The following is a 19,383-nucleotide window of genomic DNA, read 5'->3' on the forward strand; positions in this document are numbered from 1 at the left end:
CCTGCCTTGTTCCCGGTCTTAGGGGGGTTCATCCATGAGCTCAGATTTCCCACATTACAACTTCAGGATGCCTAATATTGGATTCCAGAATCTGCCTCTCAACATATATATTGTGGTTTTTGGTACGGCTATTTGTCTTCATCCTTAGTTTACTCTTCTGTTGCTACTTGATTAGGTAACTAATTTTCATTCTGTGTCACTTCAAAATATGTTAAACAATCAATAGTAAATCAAGTTTCTATCCTCAAAAAAAAAAAAAAAAGAAGCCGCTCCCCTGTGAGGGTGCGGACCCGGTGTGGCGGCCGCAGGTCCAGGTGCCATGGCTGCGGAGCGGACCAGGCCACTGCGAGGCTCTGGCGGCCCGAGTGCGCTTAGTAGCTGTGAACCCGGCGCGAGGTCCCGGGCCCCGGGGTGCTCGCTCAGGTAAATTTTTCCATAACCTTATGGAGAGAAAGGACTTTGAGACATGGCTTGATAACATTTCTGTTACATTTCTTTCTCTGATGGATTTGCAGAAAAATGAAACTCTGGATCACCTGATTAGTATGTGTGGGGCAGTCCAGTTCAGGCATCTCTCCAATAACCTAGAGACTCTCCTCAAGCGGGACTTCCTCAAACTTCTTCCCCTGGAGCTCAGTTTCTATTTGTTAAAATGGCTTGATCCTCAGATTTTACTCACACGCTGCCTCGTCTCTAAACAGTGGAATAAGGTGATAAGTGCCTGTACAGAGGTATGGCAGACTGCATGTAAAAATTTGGTCTGGCAGATAGATGATTCTGTTCAGGATGCTTTGCACTGGAAGAAGGTTTATTTGAAGGCTATTTTGAGAATGAAGCAACTGGAGGACCATGAAGTCTTTGAGACCTCATCATTAACTGGACACAGTGCCAGAGTGTATGCACTTTACTACAAAGATGGACTTCTCTGCACAGGGTCAGATGACTTGTCTGCAAAGCTGTGGGATGTGAGCACAGGGCAGTGAGTTTACGGCATCCAGACCCACATTTGTGCAGCGGTGAAGTTTGATGAACAGAAGCTTGTGACAGGCTCCTTGGACAACACTGTGGCTTGCTGGGAATGGAGTTCCGGAGCCAGGAAACACCTCTGTTTATACATCTTTGATCCTTGGTGAATCTCTCTATGAGATACATTCCTAGGAGAAACGTTGAGAGTCAGAGGAGGCGCTGTCTTACTTGTGACACTTGTTGCTAAATTGCACTCAGGAAAGATTCAATTCTGGTTTATACTTCCACCTGGTATGGGTGGTGCTTGGCGCAGGGGTCCTTTCTGAGCCTGGTGGGGCTGAAAACTAAACCACACTCTGCTTGACCATCAGGGAGCTGCATCTGCCCCAAGGAAGAGATGCCTGTCCCTTCATCACACACAGGTTCTATAGGGGCAGGCAAGCTCCTGGTGCCAGGCTGTGAGGGCAGGCATTCTGCTACCCAGAGCATTTCAGTTCCGGGCATTATCAATGTTTTCATCCTGGGCAGGGTAAAAGGTAAAGGCGATCTCATTTTTGTTTCTAATTTGTATCATTTTAACTATAAAGTTTGAATACTATTTTACATGTTTGTTGACTATTCATATTTATTTCTTTGGTAAAATCCTTATTCATCAAATTTCTCAATATTTTTATGATATACGAATCTTTATTGATTTACAAAGTCTTAACGGCTTCTATGTTCATCAATTATGTTATTAACATTTTCTTGAGTTCACTGTTTAGTTTTCTCTTATTCATTTACTTGCATCAACGATATGATTTAAATGTTTTATATGGAAACATTTCTAGCTTTGATTTCTAGCTTTGATGCCTTTGTTATCCCCAAATATATAAAAATGCTTACACCTTTTTATTTTTCGAGACAGAGTCTCACACTGTGGCCGCGGCTGCAGTGCAATGGTGCAATCTCGGCTCCCTGCAATCCCTCCGCCTCCCAGGCTCAAGTGATTCTCCTGCCTCAGCTTCCTAACTAGCTGGGATTACGGGCACCTGCCACCATGCCCGGCCAATTTTTCGTATTTTTAGTAGAGATATGGTTTCACTATGTTGGCCCGGCTACCTTTTTACATTTGATTATTTATAATCCATCTGGGATTTTGTTTGGTCACAAGGGGCAAGGTGGACATTCTATTTCTTCTTCCCTAGTGATTAGTCAGTTTATCCAACAGTCCATCTTCTCCTCACTACTAGCAATTAAACTTTATCAAATGCCAAATTGCTTATACACTTGGGTTTAGTTCTAGTGTTTCTTTTGTTTTTCTTTGATCTATCTAATATCCAGTAGGTGTTGCTGCCTTTAATTACTACAAAGCTTTGTAATTTTGCTTCATTATAATTCTTTTACCAGGATTTGAAAAACCCTGAGGGTGAAAGCTTCTCCCCTCACAAGATAAGATCTTAACTTTTATTATCAGTACACACAGAAAATACCAAGTGTATGGATTCATAGATGACAGATTCTCTGATTCCGTTTTAGGGATAACTCAAACCCACCAATCATTACTTGGCACCATGTTGAGGGATTCACTTTTCTATTTTGAGAGTGGGATGGACAGCACTCAGGACCTCAGTGTGCACGTCATCACGGGTGCACAGATCCCCTTGAGGTGTCAGCTCTGCTCTGGGGCCAGTTTGCTCCATCCATGGGGTCAGATGTACATCCAGCAATTTTGTTCCTGGGGCCTGTCTCTGGGATAGAAGAGGTTTTAGAATCTCTAAGTTACAGTTTTGGAGAATTCTAATATTTATAAAGTTCTTTCACAATTTTTTTTTCTTTTTTTTGAGAAGGAGTATTGCCTTGTCGCCAGGCTGGAGCACAGTGGCATGATCTCAGTTCACGGCAACCTACATCTCCTGGGTTCAAGCAATTCCCCTGCCTCAGCCTCCTGAGTATCTGGGACTACAGGCACATGCCACCACACCTAGTTAATTTTTTGTATTTTAGTATAGAGATGGGGTTTCACCATGGTCAAGATGGTCTCGATCTCCTGACCTCTTGATCCGCCCATCTTGGCCTCCCAAAGCACAAATTTTACTTCCTAAGATGTGTGTGTGTGTGTGTGTGTGTGTGTGTGTGTGTGTGTGTGTGTGTGTGTTAAATTTGCCTTCTGAGGTTAAGACTTTGTCCTTTATTGTCACACAGTTTAGTTGTTCAGAGACTACTATTACCAGCATAGCAAAGTGGCCTACAGCATTGACCCTGGAGCCAGATTAGGTTCAACTTCCAAGTTTATGACCTACTAGCTATGTGACCTTGTGCAAGTTACTGAGCCTCTCTGGGCCTTGGTTTCCTCTTATGTAATAGACTCTCCCTCTTGCATCTGGGCTGCCCTATTACTGTTTTGACCAAGAAAGTGTGGCAGAAATGATGGCATTTTAATTATAAGCCTAGCCTTTTAGAGGATGGACAGCTTAGGTCTTGGTCTCTTGGAGCCCTGAACTGCCATGTAAGAACTCCAAAGACTGCCAGAGAGGCCAAATGGTGGGGCAGAGTTGGGGGTGCCAGTCTTTCCCAATCCTTGCCAAGACCAGATGTGTTAGCAGCCTGGAAGCCACCTGATTTCCCCAGAGCGCACCTGGTTAATGCCGCATGAAGCAGAAGAATCATTTAGCTGAGCTCTGCCTGAACTTCTGAGTGACAAACCATGAGATAGTTAAGAATCATTGTTGTTTCAAGGCACCAGGTTTTGGGGTAATATGTTACATAGCTTACCTAGTAATAAATAACCAGAACAGGTAGTGATATGAGGGTGTGTGTAGGGCCAACTTCATGATCTGTGGGGCCCAGTTCAATAAAAAATGGGCCCTTGCTCAAAAAGCGAGATAAAATGGCCATTAAAAGCATTAAAATAGAAAACTTTTTTTCTTCTGTTGTCTCTTTCACGTTGTCATCGTGTTTTTCTTAAATTTGCTATTTAAAGTCATTCTAAGTAAATAAAAATCAAAATTATAAATTATTAGCATGGACTTTATCATTTATCTTTATACAGAATTTACTCTGCTGGTTTTATATGTAAATATAAAAACATTGGGCTTTTATGCAGAATCACCAAAATTACACAATTTGTACTCTGTAGCTCTTATGTGCCTATGCATTTCATTCTTTACCGGAACAGTGGCGATGCTGCACAAAACTAACTCAGTCATTTCTATTCCACTTCCTGCTATGTGCACGAGCACCAGCACCCTCTCTACTTGTGGCTGACCAATGCGTGAGAAAGCACTAGAGGACAGGAGCTCTAGATTGCTCTATCCTTCCCTTTCTGTCTATGCCATGAATTTCAGAGTAAGTGGTTGGCTAATTACAGGGAAGTAGCCCAGGTAAGGAAGGATATGCTAGGGTGCTCTGGTTGTCTTCTTTCTTATATTGCCATTGCCTTCTTTCTGCCTTTGAAGCATGTACTGGTTCTAAAAGCGTGAATGGCCTCCTGTAGCTGTCCATATTCCTTTTATCCAGTCATAGGTGTGGCCTCCTGTGGCTTTCCATACTCCTTTTATCCAGTCATAGGTGTAACATGATTCCTTTATACTTGTTTTCAGTCTCACTGAACTCCATATATCCTGGGTCCACAGGCATTCTGTGCTCATGAGCATTATGAGTGGAGTGGGCTAATGGGTAGCAAAGCACAGAGGTGGACATGCATGTTGTGTATACCTCCTCTGCTCATGCAAGTGCTGAGTTGTCCCATTGGATTCTACTTACCAAACACAAGTTCAAAAATATAATTATTAAGAATTTCAAGAAGACGACAGCAGAGCATTAACCTAACTGTGGGTCCCTATGTGGCTGTGTGTGTTGTATGTCTATGTGGTTGTGGGCTGATCCTAGGTGTGGCTACCTCTTTGTGTAAATTTTTATGAACCCATTATAAATCTATGACTCGTGCAAATGGTGGGCATGTGAGTCAAGTTTGGCTAATCAGACATCCAATGCCCTTGCGCTCAGTGACTGGAAAAATGGTGGGCATATAACTCAATTGGGGCCACCTAGATGCATCCTTGAGATTTGACACAGGAATCACAGGAATAGAAAGGTCTCTTCCTGTTGGGCAGTGCACTGTAAGGACATGGCCCTGGGGCTTGCGGAGGCATATTTCTTGCCTTATAGAGAGCCTGTGAAAGAGAAAGGACAGACAGAGAAGAGTGTAGTTGGGAACTGGAGCAGGTGAAAGAGAGAAAACCATTCACACATTATTTAACCTGCATGTTTCCTAGCTTGATCAAAGCTCCATCCCCACCTTGATGTCCCAGTTGTAGAGGCCAACAAATCCTTTCTCTGTTTTTCTGTCTCTTTCTTCTTTTTGTTGTAAGCCATTTTGAGTCAGGTTTTCATCTCTAGCAATGAAAGGTACCTGAAAAATATGCTACCACATTGTGTTGTTGTGAAAACTAAAAGAGATCACTTGTGTAAGATCCTTGACATCAGTGAATATTTACAGCTCCCTAGATTGCAGTTTCTTTTTTTTCCATATACATACAACTTCTACAGCATCTTTTACTCAAGATGAGGCCCTTCCCTTTTCTCAATGGCATTTAGAATACTTATCACAGACATTTGCTTATAAGAGATGCTAAATAAACATGTATGAAAGCTCCAGGACCTTTGCAAGTGATCAAATTTTTCTTTAACATAGCCTGTGAAGTGGGTACTATTACTGTCTCCATTTCATAGATGAAGACACTGATTAAGAGGAGGTTAAGTTATTTGTCAAGTGTCACATAGGCTGGAAATTGTAGAGTCGAGATTTGAACTCAGGTCTCTCTGCTTCTGAAGGCCCTGCTGCTAGTTTTGTTCTTTAATGTTCCAGGGACCTGAAGTGAGTACACATCAACCCGATAAACCACTTCCAGGAGGAAGCATACAATTTTTTCAAACTCTTCTACTAGAAAAGGGGTCAGCAAACCATAGCCAGCTTTGGAATGCAGCCTGGTTTTGTAAATAAAATGCTATTGGAGGACATCAGATACGTACACAGTCATATTGCTCTAGATGTGAGTAACTGATCAAGATCAACATATTTTGGTTCATTTGGATGATGAATTTAACAGAGAGCTTCCCTATGCTCTCAAGACCTGCATTTTTAGCTATTTAAGATTTTGGGAGGGGGCAGGGAGTGACATTTTCTTTGTTATAGGAAAATATTTTTTTAATGCATAAGGAGTTAATATGAAATACTGTGTTCTTACCAAGTGAAGGCCAAAGGATGTAGAAAAAGTCTCTGTGTAACTTTAGGGATGAGTGGTGGAAGCATCCAGTTACTGCAAAGCAAGCCACCGCGGATCTCAGGAGAATCTGCAAGTGGTCAGGAAGCACCACTTTCTCACGGTGGAGGGAAGTGACTGTTCTGCCTTTCTTCCAATACATTAAAATTGTCATTTGAATTTTATGAGGTCCCTACATTTGTTGATCTGCAAGTTTCTTCATGTTTTATTGTTGCAAGATATCTACATGCATACATTCTTTATATCTAGTTTTAAGATTACATGTAATTAAAATATATAATATTTAATAAAAAATTAAAATCATATATAAGATACATAATATATTATAAAATATATGGACACATGAGCAGAGGTAGAGTAACAAAAATAAGGTTTTAATACACTCAGTCAGGAGAGACAAGGGCCCATCAAAGTAAACAGATAAGGGGAAGATGGGCACCTAGAAATAGCAGCAGGCATTTTGCCAGTTCAAAGAATAGGGACCGGGCTGGGGGTTTGAGTCAACCAGATTGACAGTCAGGCCAGGGAGGGCACACTGATGATGACACATGCTGCTGATGCTTCTGTCCATAGGGGAGTGTCTCAAACACGCTGTGGTTCTGATGGGGCTTATCAGCCCCACACCCTCCAACGCACACAGACTTTTGAGGTTTGGGGCCTCTGGCTTTATAAGAAGAGAGCAGCTTAAATTTAACTTCAAGGGACTGAGCCCCTTCCTCCAGAAGCAATGTTCATTCATGGGCACCATATGTGAGGGAGACTTGCTTCTCATTTTTTCACATTGTACCCCCATTTATACAAGGTGGGCCTCCAGTGCTCTTTGTGAAGGGGACCCTAATTGTGTCCAGTCACAGCAGGTGTGGTGCTGTCCATCGTCGCACCATCTGTTCTGGAGGAGGATGTTGCAGGGCACTGCTCCCTAAACTGCAGGTGTCTGGAGGAGCCCTGATGGGAAGGCTGGGAAAAACAGGGGCACTGGAGACAGAGGTTTTTTTGTTGCTGCCTAGCAGGGGTCCCCAAGTGTGGGCTAAGGATTGGGGCTGGAGAATATAAGTGTAGCTGGGCAGACATAGGCTGATGTCTTTCTAGGGTGCCTCTACTGTGCACTGAATTTGGGAAATTTGGAGAGTGCTGAATCTGGAGCTTGGTGAAGATCTGAAAATCACAGCATTACCAGCGGGAGTAGTGCCCATAGCAAAGAGCTGAGGGCCTAATGGAGGCTGCAAGGTCAGGTGGGCAGATGCCCTTGCTGTGATGGTGGAAATGATTGACTGCTGTGGAATCCATCTGCTGATGGGTGTGAGCAGGGATCCCAGTGGAAGGGGCTGGAAGAGGAGTTGGGGAGGAAAGAGGAGGAGAGGAATGCACACACATTGAGTGTAGGAGGCTCCCTTCTGAAGGGAGGCTGGAAGGAGAAAGATGTGGGGCTAGGAGGTGTGGGGCAGGGTCAGAGGTCAGAGGCTGAAGCTGCAATTGAATGAGAACAGCCTCCTTTCTCATTAGGTGGAAGCCCTAAATGGGAGCAAGGTCAATGGCAACAACCAGGGAAGAGTTAGGAATTTGGGATATCAATTCTTATTAGTTTTTTTTCAAGAGAATGAAATCATTTAATGATTACACATGATAATGGATGATACGTAAGCTTCATTCCCATCTATAATTTTACCTACTACAATTATTCAACTTAGGTATATTGCATAGGATGTGCCCACAATCATTTTTATAACCAATAATTCCATGATTTGGCTTGGGTAATCCCTTTTATTGGTGAACTTAAGGTCACAACAGTAACTATCAGTTCACCTACAGCAAGGCTTCTGAAGACAATAGCTTCTCCACCCAAGCAAGTTTTATGAAAGTTCCAAATAGAATCTGGCATCATCCTGAAGGAATTCTAACTTCACACTGTTGGGGAAATTCATTTTCTAAGATGGCTTAAGAGTAGACTAACTTTACACAGCACATTGAAAAAAAAGGACATTTATTCAGTGTCATGATCAGACTGTTACATTTAGCAATCAACAGCATGGGTGCAAAAAAAAATCTACGTTAAAGCCCTTTGTTGGAATGCTTTACACTGTCCACACAACAGAAATTAAAGTAACCTGTTATACAATTAGTCACAAACAGAGTACTTGAGTTTTCTGCGCATACACATGAGTATTTGTCTAAATCATGTCTTCTTTGTAGCAGCTTGGCCCTGCCACCACTGTGCTTGGCTGAGGTCACAAATCTGTTGTGACCTGTAGCTTCCCTGTCACTTCTCTGGCTGTCCTCTCCTGCTAAGCTTTCTTTCCTAGTTAAAATCTTCTGCCGCTGCCATAGCTGCTGCTGCTACTGGAACTGCCATAGCCACCTTGGTTTCGTGGTTTGGCAAAGTATTCACCACCACCACCACAGGGGCCAGAGCTTCTGCCTCCAAAGTTTCCTCCCTTCATGGGTCCAAAATTTGAAGACTGATGGTTATAATTGCCAAAATCATTGTAGCTTCCACCACCTCCAATATTGCTTCCATCATTAACAAATCCATCGTAGCCATCCCCACTGCCACCATATCTGCCACCCCCGCAGCTGCCACCAAAAGCCACCAAGACAACTAAAGTTTCCTCCACGACCAAACTCGTCATTCCCACTGAACCCACCTCCATGACCACCACCAAGGTTTCCAGAACCACGTGGCCCTTTTTGACTGGATGAAGCACTTGCCATCTCTTGCTTTGACGGGGCTTTCCTAACTTCACAGCCATGGCCATTGACAGTATGGTATTTCTGAATGACAGTCTTATCCACGGAGTCACGGTCATCAGAGATTACAAAGGCAAAGCCCCTTTATTTGCCACTGACTTGGTCAGTCATGATTTCAATGACTTTAATTTTTTCATGTTGTTCAAAATAATCTCTTAGGTGATGTTCTTCAGTGTCTCCTTTAATGCCAACAAGAAATTTTTTTTTCACCGTTAAGTGAGCACCTGGTCTTTGAGAATCTTCTCTTGAGACACCTCTCTTTGGTTCCACGACTCTTCCATCCACTTTGTGTGGCCTCGCACCCGTGGCTGCATCCGCCTCCTCCACAGTGGCATATGGGAAGAACCCAAAGCCCCCAGAGCGCTTGGTGTTTGGATCTCTCATTACCACAGAGTCCATGAGCATTCCCCATTGCTCAAAATGGCTTCTCAGGCTGCCGTTGGTTGTTTCAAAGCTCAACCCTCCAACGAAGAACTTCCTCAGCTATTTGGCTCTTTAGGAGACTCTCACTTAGACATGATCACAGGGAGCAGAGAGACTTTAATGATGCTTCTTCAGTGGCATCCATGGGCAGAAATGCCTATTAATTATTTTTGACACGGAGTTTCATTCTTATTGCCCAGGCTGGTGTGCAATGGTACGATCTCAGCTCACCGTAAGCGCTGCCTCCTGGGTTCTAGCGATTCTCCTGACTCAGCCTCCTGAGTAGCTGGGATTACAGGCATATGCCACCATGCCTGGCTAATTTTGTATTTTTAGTACAGATGCAGTTTCTTCATGTTGGTCAGCTGGTCTTGAACTCCCAACCTCAGGTGATCCACTCACCTGGGCCTCCCAAAGTGCTGGGATTACAGGCGTGAGCCACTGTGCCCAGCCATAGATATCAATTCTTACTCAATTCTTGGTGTGGTCAAAAGTGAAGGGACGAGCAGGATGAGGGGCCCAGCAGCCACGTGTGCCAAGGGGGTAGGAGTAGGTCACACAAAGTGGATAGAAGAGTCGTGGAACCAAAGAGAACTGTCTCAAGAGAAGATTCCTACCCAAAGATAGGAGGAGGCATGAGGAGGAGCTGGGACCTGTAGGTGGCCTGGGGCAGGGAGTCTCAGCAGGTGGGGAGACTCCTTTTGGTGAGATTCCTTATGTCCTTTACCTACGTTCCCACAATGGTAATGTCCTGCATAACTATAGTGCACATCACAGATAGGAAATTGACATTGCATATCTTTTAATAGATTTATATCTAGGTACCAGAGAGGTTTTGTTTGTATTGTGAGATGCCTCTTTTTTTTCTTGTTCCTTGCCTTAATGTACTGGCTAGGCTACTTTCCCTTCAATGCTGAATAGGAGGGGTGATGATGGTCACACCTGGCTAATATCTGCATTTTTAGTAGAGACAGAGTTTCGCCATGTTGGCCAGGCCGGTCCCGAACTCCTGATTTCAGGTGATCCACCTGCCTCCACTTCCCAAACTGCTGAGATTACAGACATGAGCCCCTGCACCCAGCCTTCATTACTCTTTATTACTCTTTTATTATTATTATTGTTTTTCTCTTCCTGTCAATCATTGTGCTCATCACTCACCTGAAAAATATCACGTCCTGAGTAGATACTTGTAGAATTATTGAATACATTTTCGCTTCAAGATCTAAGGAGTGGAGGGATAATGGTGGAACGGCAGGTCAGTGTTTTGTTTCAAAGTTCATTGAAATATTGGGGCCAATGTCTTTGTGGCCCCCAAGGAGTCCAGACAAGTTTTTGGGTCTGTGGTAAACAAAGAGAAATTTTTTGTTTTAGTTCAGAAGCACTTCATATGGAGAATTTTGTTGGGATACATATATATCTCCTGCATCCTAAATCAAACAACTCAAGTTGTTACAAAGCTGTAAAATCAGGATTAAATAGAATTCATCTAAAAAATGTTTTTCAAAGGGTTAACTAAATCTAGCCACCAATGATATTTTTTCCCAAAATAACTTCTTTCAAAAATATGGCAAGTGATGCTTTTCCTATAAACAAACAGCTCACATCTACAGGTGTCTGATTTCATTGATTCAAGTGATTTCTGACTTGTGAGTACCACTCAGCACCCAGCCTCATCCCTCCTCTTCTCCTCTTGGATTCAGTCCCTTCTCCTGAGTTGGGAGGCTGTCTGGAGAGTGTCCTTGCCATCTGCGTTGCTCCTCTCCCCACCAACCACATGCATTTTCTCCGCTGTCTCTCAGTGCACTTCCAAGGATGTTTTGGTCACACTGATCAGGTGTCTCCATCTCTGCCCCTTCTCTTTCCCCTGAGTACTGTCCAGTGTTTGCTGGAACCTGTGAACGATAACTACTAAGAGCTTCTCAAAATGAGCCTCCATGTTCTAAACAGAACCTGCAGTCAGGATTCCAGGAAAAGTCAGTGGCTCCCACCCCTGGAAGTACTTTGCTGTGAAAGGCGTACTGTATGGAACATAGAGGTCACTTGGGGCCTTGGGAAGACATTGAGGCAGGGGGATACCAGATTATCAAGTCTGAATTTCTGAAGATAGTTATAGTAGGGATGAATTCAATTCAATTCATGAATTGCTCATGAATTTCTAGAAAGAATAAGGAGTGTTTCTTTGAGCCCTTCAGCATTGGATCTCTGAATGAGAGAGGTCAAGGGGGGAAGATGGAGGATGCAGATGGAAGTGGGAAGGTGTGCAGTCGCCCTGCACTTGCTTGTCTAAAAGTGACGAGAAGGCCTCAGCCAAATGCAGGAGCCATCACTCCCCCATGTTACAGGAGACAGGACTTGATCATCCTCCCACAGGTCAGAGATGTTGTTAAGAAAGGTAACAGTGCAAGATGCATTTCCACTCCTGACTCCACCCTGGCTAGAGGCCCTGAGTGCTGTTAGCTTGTTCTGAAACTGGGAGACAGTTTAGCAAATGTTTCATCACATTCAAGGTTTGCTGAAAGTACTGGCACATTCCCCATCTAATGAGGGAGTCAATACAAGTAACTCAGGGGCATTAGCTCTGCTCCCCCATAAGTAAGTATTGGTGCTGTAGAAATTGAATCATTTTTAAACTACGAAAAGAGATAAGATGAAATATGGCAGTGTGATGAATATCCTGCTTGCTGCTTTGGGCAAATGAGGGCTGGCATATGGATTTCAGTTCCTCTCTAAGGACAAGAAAACCCTCATGACTGACAAAATCAAGGCCAGGTCCAGATCATCAGCACTGCTCCGAGGCTGCCTTCTAGTGACTGAAGTTTTAAGACAAATATTCATGCATGTGTGCTTCAACTCCAGTTTGTCAGCAAAGCAGAATAGATCAGTCCACGAGAAGTCAAGAGGGTCATTTCCTTGCTAACAGTGAAGAAAGTGATTTTCTACATGCTTGTTGTGCTTCTGAGAGAATGCAAAGGAAGATGGGAAGAACATAGGCTTCCTAGATGGGTCTCTGCCTGGCAAGATTGGATTTTAGCCACATAATGTGTTCATAGTTGACGTATTTCAGTACGTCGCACATATGGGTTTCAATAACCGAGGATAAACAGGGCAGAATGCAATAATGATGACAGCTCATTCAGCTGAGAAACCTTCAGGCACAGGGTTTTCTTAATCCTACAATCCTACATCAAACCATAGCAGAGAGCTCAGCAGAGGCAGAGTGTTAGCATGGCTCCTGGTCATGTTTATGGCCCTGGATTTCTAATCTGTCCACCTCTGCTCTGTCTCAAGACCTCAGGTGACCAGCTCTCCCCAGATCTCAAGGGCCTGTCACATGTCATATTACCTTCATGTATATTTTGTGATATACAGTGATGTCTCTTAAAATAAAGCCCCAACTAGCATGTTTCAATGATATAGGAGCACTCTTAGGTTGCCAAACACCTTTAAGAAGAATAATAGTGGCTCTATGCTGGGGACTGGGGACTGGATACTAAGCACTACTGAATCATCCCCTTTAATCTTCAGAGTGCCCACATTTTAAATTTCCCTTTCAGAGGTGAAGAAATGGGGGTTCTACAAGTTTAAGTGCCTTGCCCAAAGTTACATGGCTGTGAGGAAGCTGAACCATGATTTAAACCCAGAACTCTTGAATTTCAAAATCAGTGGCCTTAATTACTCTTCATTTGTTTACTTGATTATTGTCTGTCTCTGCCTGTCAACTATTGTACTCACAAGATACAGGATAAATAGCCAACATCAACTGTTGATATATATCCATAGAAAATGAATCATTCTAGTAAACATGTTCATCACAGCATTATTATCAGTAGTAAAGACATGAAATCAACCCAGGTGCCCATCAACAGATAAAGAAACTGTGGTACATGTACACCATGGAATACTATGCAGTCCTGAAAAAGATAAAATCATGTTCTTTGTGGCAACATGGATGCAGCTGGAAATCATTATCCTAAGCAAACTAACGCAGAAACAAAAAATAAAATACTACATGGTCTCATTAATAAGTGGGAGCTAAACAATGAGTACTCATGGATATAAAAAGTGGAACTATACACATTGGGGAATACAAGAGGGAGAAAGAGGGAGGAGGTAAGGGTTGAAAAAGAAACTGCCTATTTGGTAAATGCTCACTGTCTGGGTGACAGATTCATTCATTCTCCAAACCTCGGCATCACGCAATATGCCTCTGTAACAAAGCTGCACACGTACTCCTTGCTCTAAAATAAAAGTTGAAAAATGACAAAAAAAAAGATAAGATGGTCCTTACTCAGCCCTGCACGCTGCCTGCCACTGGACTCCTGTGAGAGGCTCACCAGTGCTGCACTTTCTCATGGTTTGTGCCAGGCTTGGATGTGCTTTCTGCTTGTTCACATGGAAGAGGAGCTCCATGGTAAAGGGGTGTGGGTATTTGCTTCACTTTTCTGTCCCCAAACACAGCACAGCATGGCCTAAATAAAATGTGCTTAATAAATATTTGTCAAAAGTTTAAATATGAAGAAAAAATATTTAAACATGTGAATTATGAAAATTTTTAAATGTAGTACTAAAGGAACGAGATCAAATCTTCTATATGTGAATTATGAAACTTTTCAAATCTAGTACTAAAGGGACGAGATCAAATCTCCTAGTAATACTTGTTATTTTTTTTATGAATAGAGGTGATTATTACTTGGTGAAATTAAGTGTTTTAAGTTTATCAACCTTGAATACACATATACATGCATTTCCCAATGTTGATTTATGGGAAGCCCAAGCCATGGAGAGGCCCCAGGCAGGTGCTCTGATCAACAGCTCGAGACGAATGTCCAGCTGACACCAGCATCTGTAGCCAGCCAAGTGAGTGAACCCTCACTGATGTCCAGTCCCATTAAACCTCCAGACGTTCTCAGCACAGACAGAGACCCTATGTAAAAACTACACAGCTGAGTCCAGGCAGGAAATGTGAAAGATGTTTCTTCCAAGATGCTGGGTTTCTGGGTGGTTTGACAGCAAGAGAGAACCAGAACAGTCTGTTCACTGCACCCGCCCCCTCAGTGGTTCCCCTGTGTCCAGAGACTCCATTGCACAAGCTTCATCACCCAAACCCTAGATGCAGTTACTTTCTCAGGGTCTCTAACCACAGGGTCTTGACATAGGGTGGCTGACATGTTGGTCTCTGCCAAGATGCTCACTTCTTCACCTTCCTGTACTGACTGCTGCTCTGGCTGATATCTGCATTCCCTTTCTCCTGGAAGCCCTCCCTAGTGAACTCCCTCTCTCTAAAAGCTGCAACTCCTTGAGGTCGGGGCCTGTCTCTTCCACTGTGATGATGACCTGCACATAGCAGGTGCTGCATAAATTCAAGTTATATCAAATCTAGATCCCAGTCGGTACAATAGATTTAGCTTCAGAGTCTCCCAAACCTTCTTGCTACCACACTGGCTATTTTCATTACAAAATCCAAATTATTTAGCTTCAAATGCCACATCTGTCATTTTAGGTCAGAAAGTGTGAAATTTTAGCAACTACTCAGGAGGGACTCAGGAGAGTCTGGCATGACACATGGTCCAATCCAAGTGGACCTGGGCAGGGCCTGCTGGAGGCTTTCTGAGCTGAGACCCCACTGTGCACTCCACTGGGTTATGGAGTCTATTCACTAAATACTGGGTTACCCTCCACTGGGATATGGAGTCTATTCACTAAATACTCCGACTTATTGTTTATGTTTCTTGAGTGGGAACATGAGATTGTTGAAAACACACAGGTGATGAAACTATGTGCTTTTTTAACCAGTACAATGCGGAAGTTTTTCCTAGGTATTAAGAAATTAATCAGGGATAGGGCAGCTTGGTTTCAATGCATCCATAGATCCTCATTCCTGGTTCACTGGTTCTCCACCTTCCAAAGCCAGCACACCACCTTTGACGCACAGCCTCAAACTCTGGAGTTTATCCCTTGTCCCTTGAGGATCCAAAAACAAACAGCCTTGGCAAGGCACTAGTGCCCTGTCCTGCCTCCACTGCAAAGACCATGTGTTCCCTTTGTCCTCATAGATCATTTGTCAAATTTTTCTCCAATCAAAGATTGGGTCAGACATAGCCCCTGCACAACTGCCATGACATCTACGTATCTGTAAGTAGAAGAGCAAGCAGGCCACCCACTCTTCCTCCTAGTGAACCACTGGCACAGCAGTTACATCTGTAGAGCCCAATTACACGCTTGACTACACTACCAAACATCAGTGCATCATCCACTCCACCTGAAATTAAGTTTTATTTAAACAGGTCAAACTTTATCCATCCTTTTAAAGCCAAAAATTTAAAGTCATTCAGTAAATCAATAATGCAATTATAGCAGTAATCAAAATAGTGGTAACATTTACCAGTATGAAAATGTCATAGAATTCAAATCACACTCGGATCTTCAGTGATTCAGGGGTGCATCCCCCCACACAGCAGGGGCTGGTAGATTGAAGATGAATCTCTCCCGTACACGTGCCATCCCCAGTCAAGTCCTTCCTCCTCACCGTCCATCAGCTCATGCAATGGGAAGGCTTGCAGGCTTAGTGATTCCACTGTTGATTTTTCAGTCTTTGGCCATCTTTTATGTAGCCACGCATGCCCCAGCCTTCACTCCAGCTGAAAGAAAAGGAGATTTTCTGTTGCAGTGAAAGAATAAAGTCCATTGGGCTATTAATAGGAAGACCCAACTTAAACAGTGTGCCAGAGGCCACAGGCTTCACAGAAAGAATCAGGAAAGGCCAATGTTTTTGTTCATTCTTTACACATTCTTGAGTTTTAACCTACATGTAACTTCCATCCCAGACTCAAAACCTTTTGCATAACTGCAAAATCAGAGGCAGAAAAATAATTGGATGTTTTCCATCCAGATATGTCTCAAGATTAAGAAAATTTTCAGAATTTAGCAATGCAAAGGTAAAGATACTACATTGATATCTCTTGTGACAATATCCTAATGATATAATCACACATTACTCTTCTGTGTTTAACCTAAATAGGAGAAAGAATCTAAGACCTGTATCCAGAATACTGATTCTAAACAACAATTCCCTTTGAGTTTCAAATAGAAGTGTTTTTTAGCAATTTATACCTGTTCTTCACCAGCCAATATTTATTTTTATCCAGTTCTGCTCCTTCATAGCCATGGCCAGCCGCCGAAAGAGTGAACTCCATTTTCATACGGTTGCACTTTGGCTCAAAATAAACACCTGGGAAAGTAATGCACAGGAGGCGAGGAGAAGGGCTCTGCCTGCGGGCTCCGTCCTCACTCGTACAATCTCAGGCCTACAATGGTAGCTGTTGGAGCAAAGTGGAACCTCCTTCCTCCCAGGCTCCAGCAGTCAGTGGCTGAGCTGGGCCACTGGGAGAGATGGTGAGGGCTCCACCTGCCAGGGCACAGCTGGCCATGCCATCCAATCCACCCACAAGTTGGCCACGCCATCCCATCCACTCACAAACATCTCTAGAGACCCTGGTGATGGCTATGCTAAGCACGCAGTTCCTCAGGAGCACCCCAAGCTCACATAGACTGCCCTCCTGTCATAGCCTCCTCCTGATGCCACCTTCTAAGCAGGGCCAGCCCCTGCACCAGCACAGCCCCACCTTCCTCCCAGGCCCAGAGTCCAGGCTGCCAGAGGTGCTGAAACCCTGGTGCTGCAAATGGAGATAAGAAAAAATGGGCAGGTGGGCCACACTCTCAGAAGCATCTTAGGGACCTCGCCATTCCCCTCACATGCAGAGCCTCAGAGCAGGTCCATCTCTCTGATGCAATTATCTCAGGCGATAATGGCTATAGGTATGTGTGTATGTGTGTGTGTGTGTGTGTGTGTGTGTGTGTGTGTGTGTAAGTGTGTAAGACTGAAGAAGAAACAAAGGAGAGAAGGACAGGAGGGAGAGAGAGAAAGAACCAGAGAAGGGGATCAGAAGGGGAAGGAGGAGAGAGGAAAGAAAGGAGAAGGACAGGGAGAGGAGGGAGTGGATCCAATTAGGGAGAGAAGGGAGAGAAACAGAGAGGGAGTGGGAGAAACAGAAGGTGAGAGAGAGAAAGGGATCAGAAGAAGGAGGAGGAATTTCTCTGTACTCCATTGTGTAACAGCAGGATAACAGGAAATGTTTTCATATTCTAGAGCAAAAGATACTACACCACTGCAAAGTAACGCAGTGGAAATGTAGATGTTATCACAGAACACAGCTACACATGATAGTTTTTTTTTTTAATTGCCTGGAGATCTTTTTTTTTTTAAAGGAGAGAAAGAGAGGAAGAAAGAGGAAGAAAAAGAGGGAGAGAAAACGGGAATATTGCTTTATTCTAAAAATGAGTATTAATAATGTCTGGTCAATATTTTGTGTATTTAAAGTGGAGAATGTATATTTTGTGTATTTAAAGTGGAGAGCTCTATAAATATTTATTAAGTTTGCTTGTTCCGGATCTGAGTTAAAGTCCTGGATATCCTTATTAATTTTCTGTCTTGTTGAGTCTAAATCTCTTTATGGGTCTTATGTATCTGGGTGTTAGGATCGTTAGCTCTTATTGTTGCATTGATCCTTTTACCATTGTATCTTTGTTGCTTTGAAATCTATTTTATCAAATGCGAGAATTGCAACTCCTGCTTTTTGTTTATCTATTTATTTTTGCTCTCAATTTGGTTGGTGAATCTTTCTCCAACCCTTTGTTTTGAGTCTTTGTGTATCTTTGGATATAAAATGGGTCTTGATGTAGTATACTGTTAGGTTTTGGCTGTATCTTTTGATTGGGGGATTTAATCAATTTAAATTTAGGGTTACTGCCATTTGATGTTAACTGGCTATTTTATCCATTTGTTGATGTAAATTCTTCATGTTGATGTTCTTTACTTTTTTGTATATTTTTAGAAAGGCTAATACTGGTTGCTCCTTTCTGTGTGTAATGCTTCTTTCAGAAGTTCTTGTAAAGCAGGCCTGGTGGTAATAAAATCTCTGAGTACTTGCTTGTTCATAAAAGATTTTATTTTTCCTTCAATTGTGAAGCTTAGTTTGGCAGGATAGGAAATTCTGGGCTGAAAGTTCTGTTCTTTAAGGATGTTGAATATTGGCCCCCACTCTCTTCTGGCTTGTAGGGTTTCTGCTGAGAGATCTGCTGTAAGTCTAATAGGCTTCCCTTTGTGGGTAACCTGACCTTTCTCTCTGGCTGCCCTTAGTATTTTCTCCTTCGTTTCAACCCTGGTGAATCTAACGATTATGTGCCTTGGGGTTGCTCTTCTTGAGGAATATCTTTGTGGTGTTCTCTGTATTACCTGGGGTTGAATGGTGTCCTGCTTTGCTAGATTGGGAAAATTTTCCTGGATAATATCCTGAAGAGTATTTTCCAGCTCGGATTCATTCTCTCCATCACATTCAGGTACACCTATCAAATGTAGATTAGGTCTTTTCACAAACCACATGATGGTTTTCATTCACAACATGGGTTCTGTTGTCTCTTTCTCTAACTAGTGGGTGCCTTTGAACAAGTCACTTCATTCCCTCTCCCTTGGACCCTGGACTCTTGTCTCTGAAAAATGACTGAACTTGAATTTGATGGCTTCCTAAGGTCCTTCCTACCCAACAGTCCAACAAGCTCTGGCCTGGCATTCCTGGACAACAGCTTGTAGGTGGCCAAAGAGTCTCAGGAGCCATACCGGGGAGGGAGGTACAGGGTGCCAGGCACACTGTTTGATAAATGAGTTAACTTCTCTAAACCTCTGTTTTCTCATCCAAGAAATAGGTGTATTAATATCTACCTGATAAAATGATGATCGGATGAAATCAAGCTGTGTCTTGTCTGAATACTATATGGTATAACTAAGTGGGAGCGCATCTTTAAAGACTAGCTACCATACCACGGAAGGATTGCAAGTGATGAGTTACACAGTCAGGTGGTTGCTGTGTTGTATGAATTGGAGGAAAGCATAATAAAGCCAGGGAGACAGTGAGGTGGCTTTAGACTGTGA

The 19,383-nt window shown here is 43.1% G+C and overlaps 1 pseudogene; it reads left to right on the plus strand.

The window, feature by feature from the left end:
• Positions 1-330: 330 nt before the first annotated feature.
• LOC100397324 (F-box/WD repeat-containing protein 2 pseudogene) lies at positions 331-1,133 on the plus strand (annotated as a pseudogene).
• The last annotated feature ends 18,250 nt before the right edge of the window (positions 1,134-19,383 follow it).

The sequence above is a fragment of the Callithrix jacchus genome, chromosome 1 (assembly GCF_049354715.1).
Source record: "Callithrix jacchus isolate 240 chromosome 1, calJac240_pri, whole genome shotgun sequence".
NCBI lineage: Eukaryota > Metazoa > Chordata > Mammalia > Primates > Cebidae > Callithrix > Callithrix jacchus.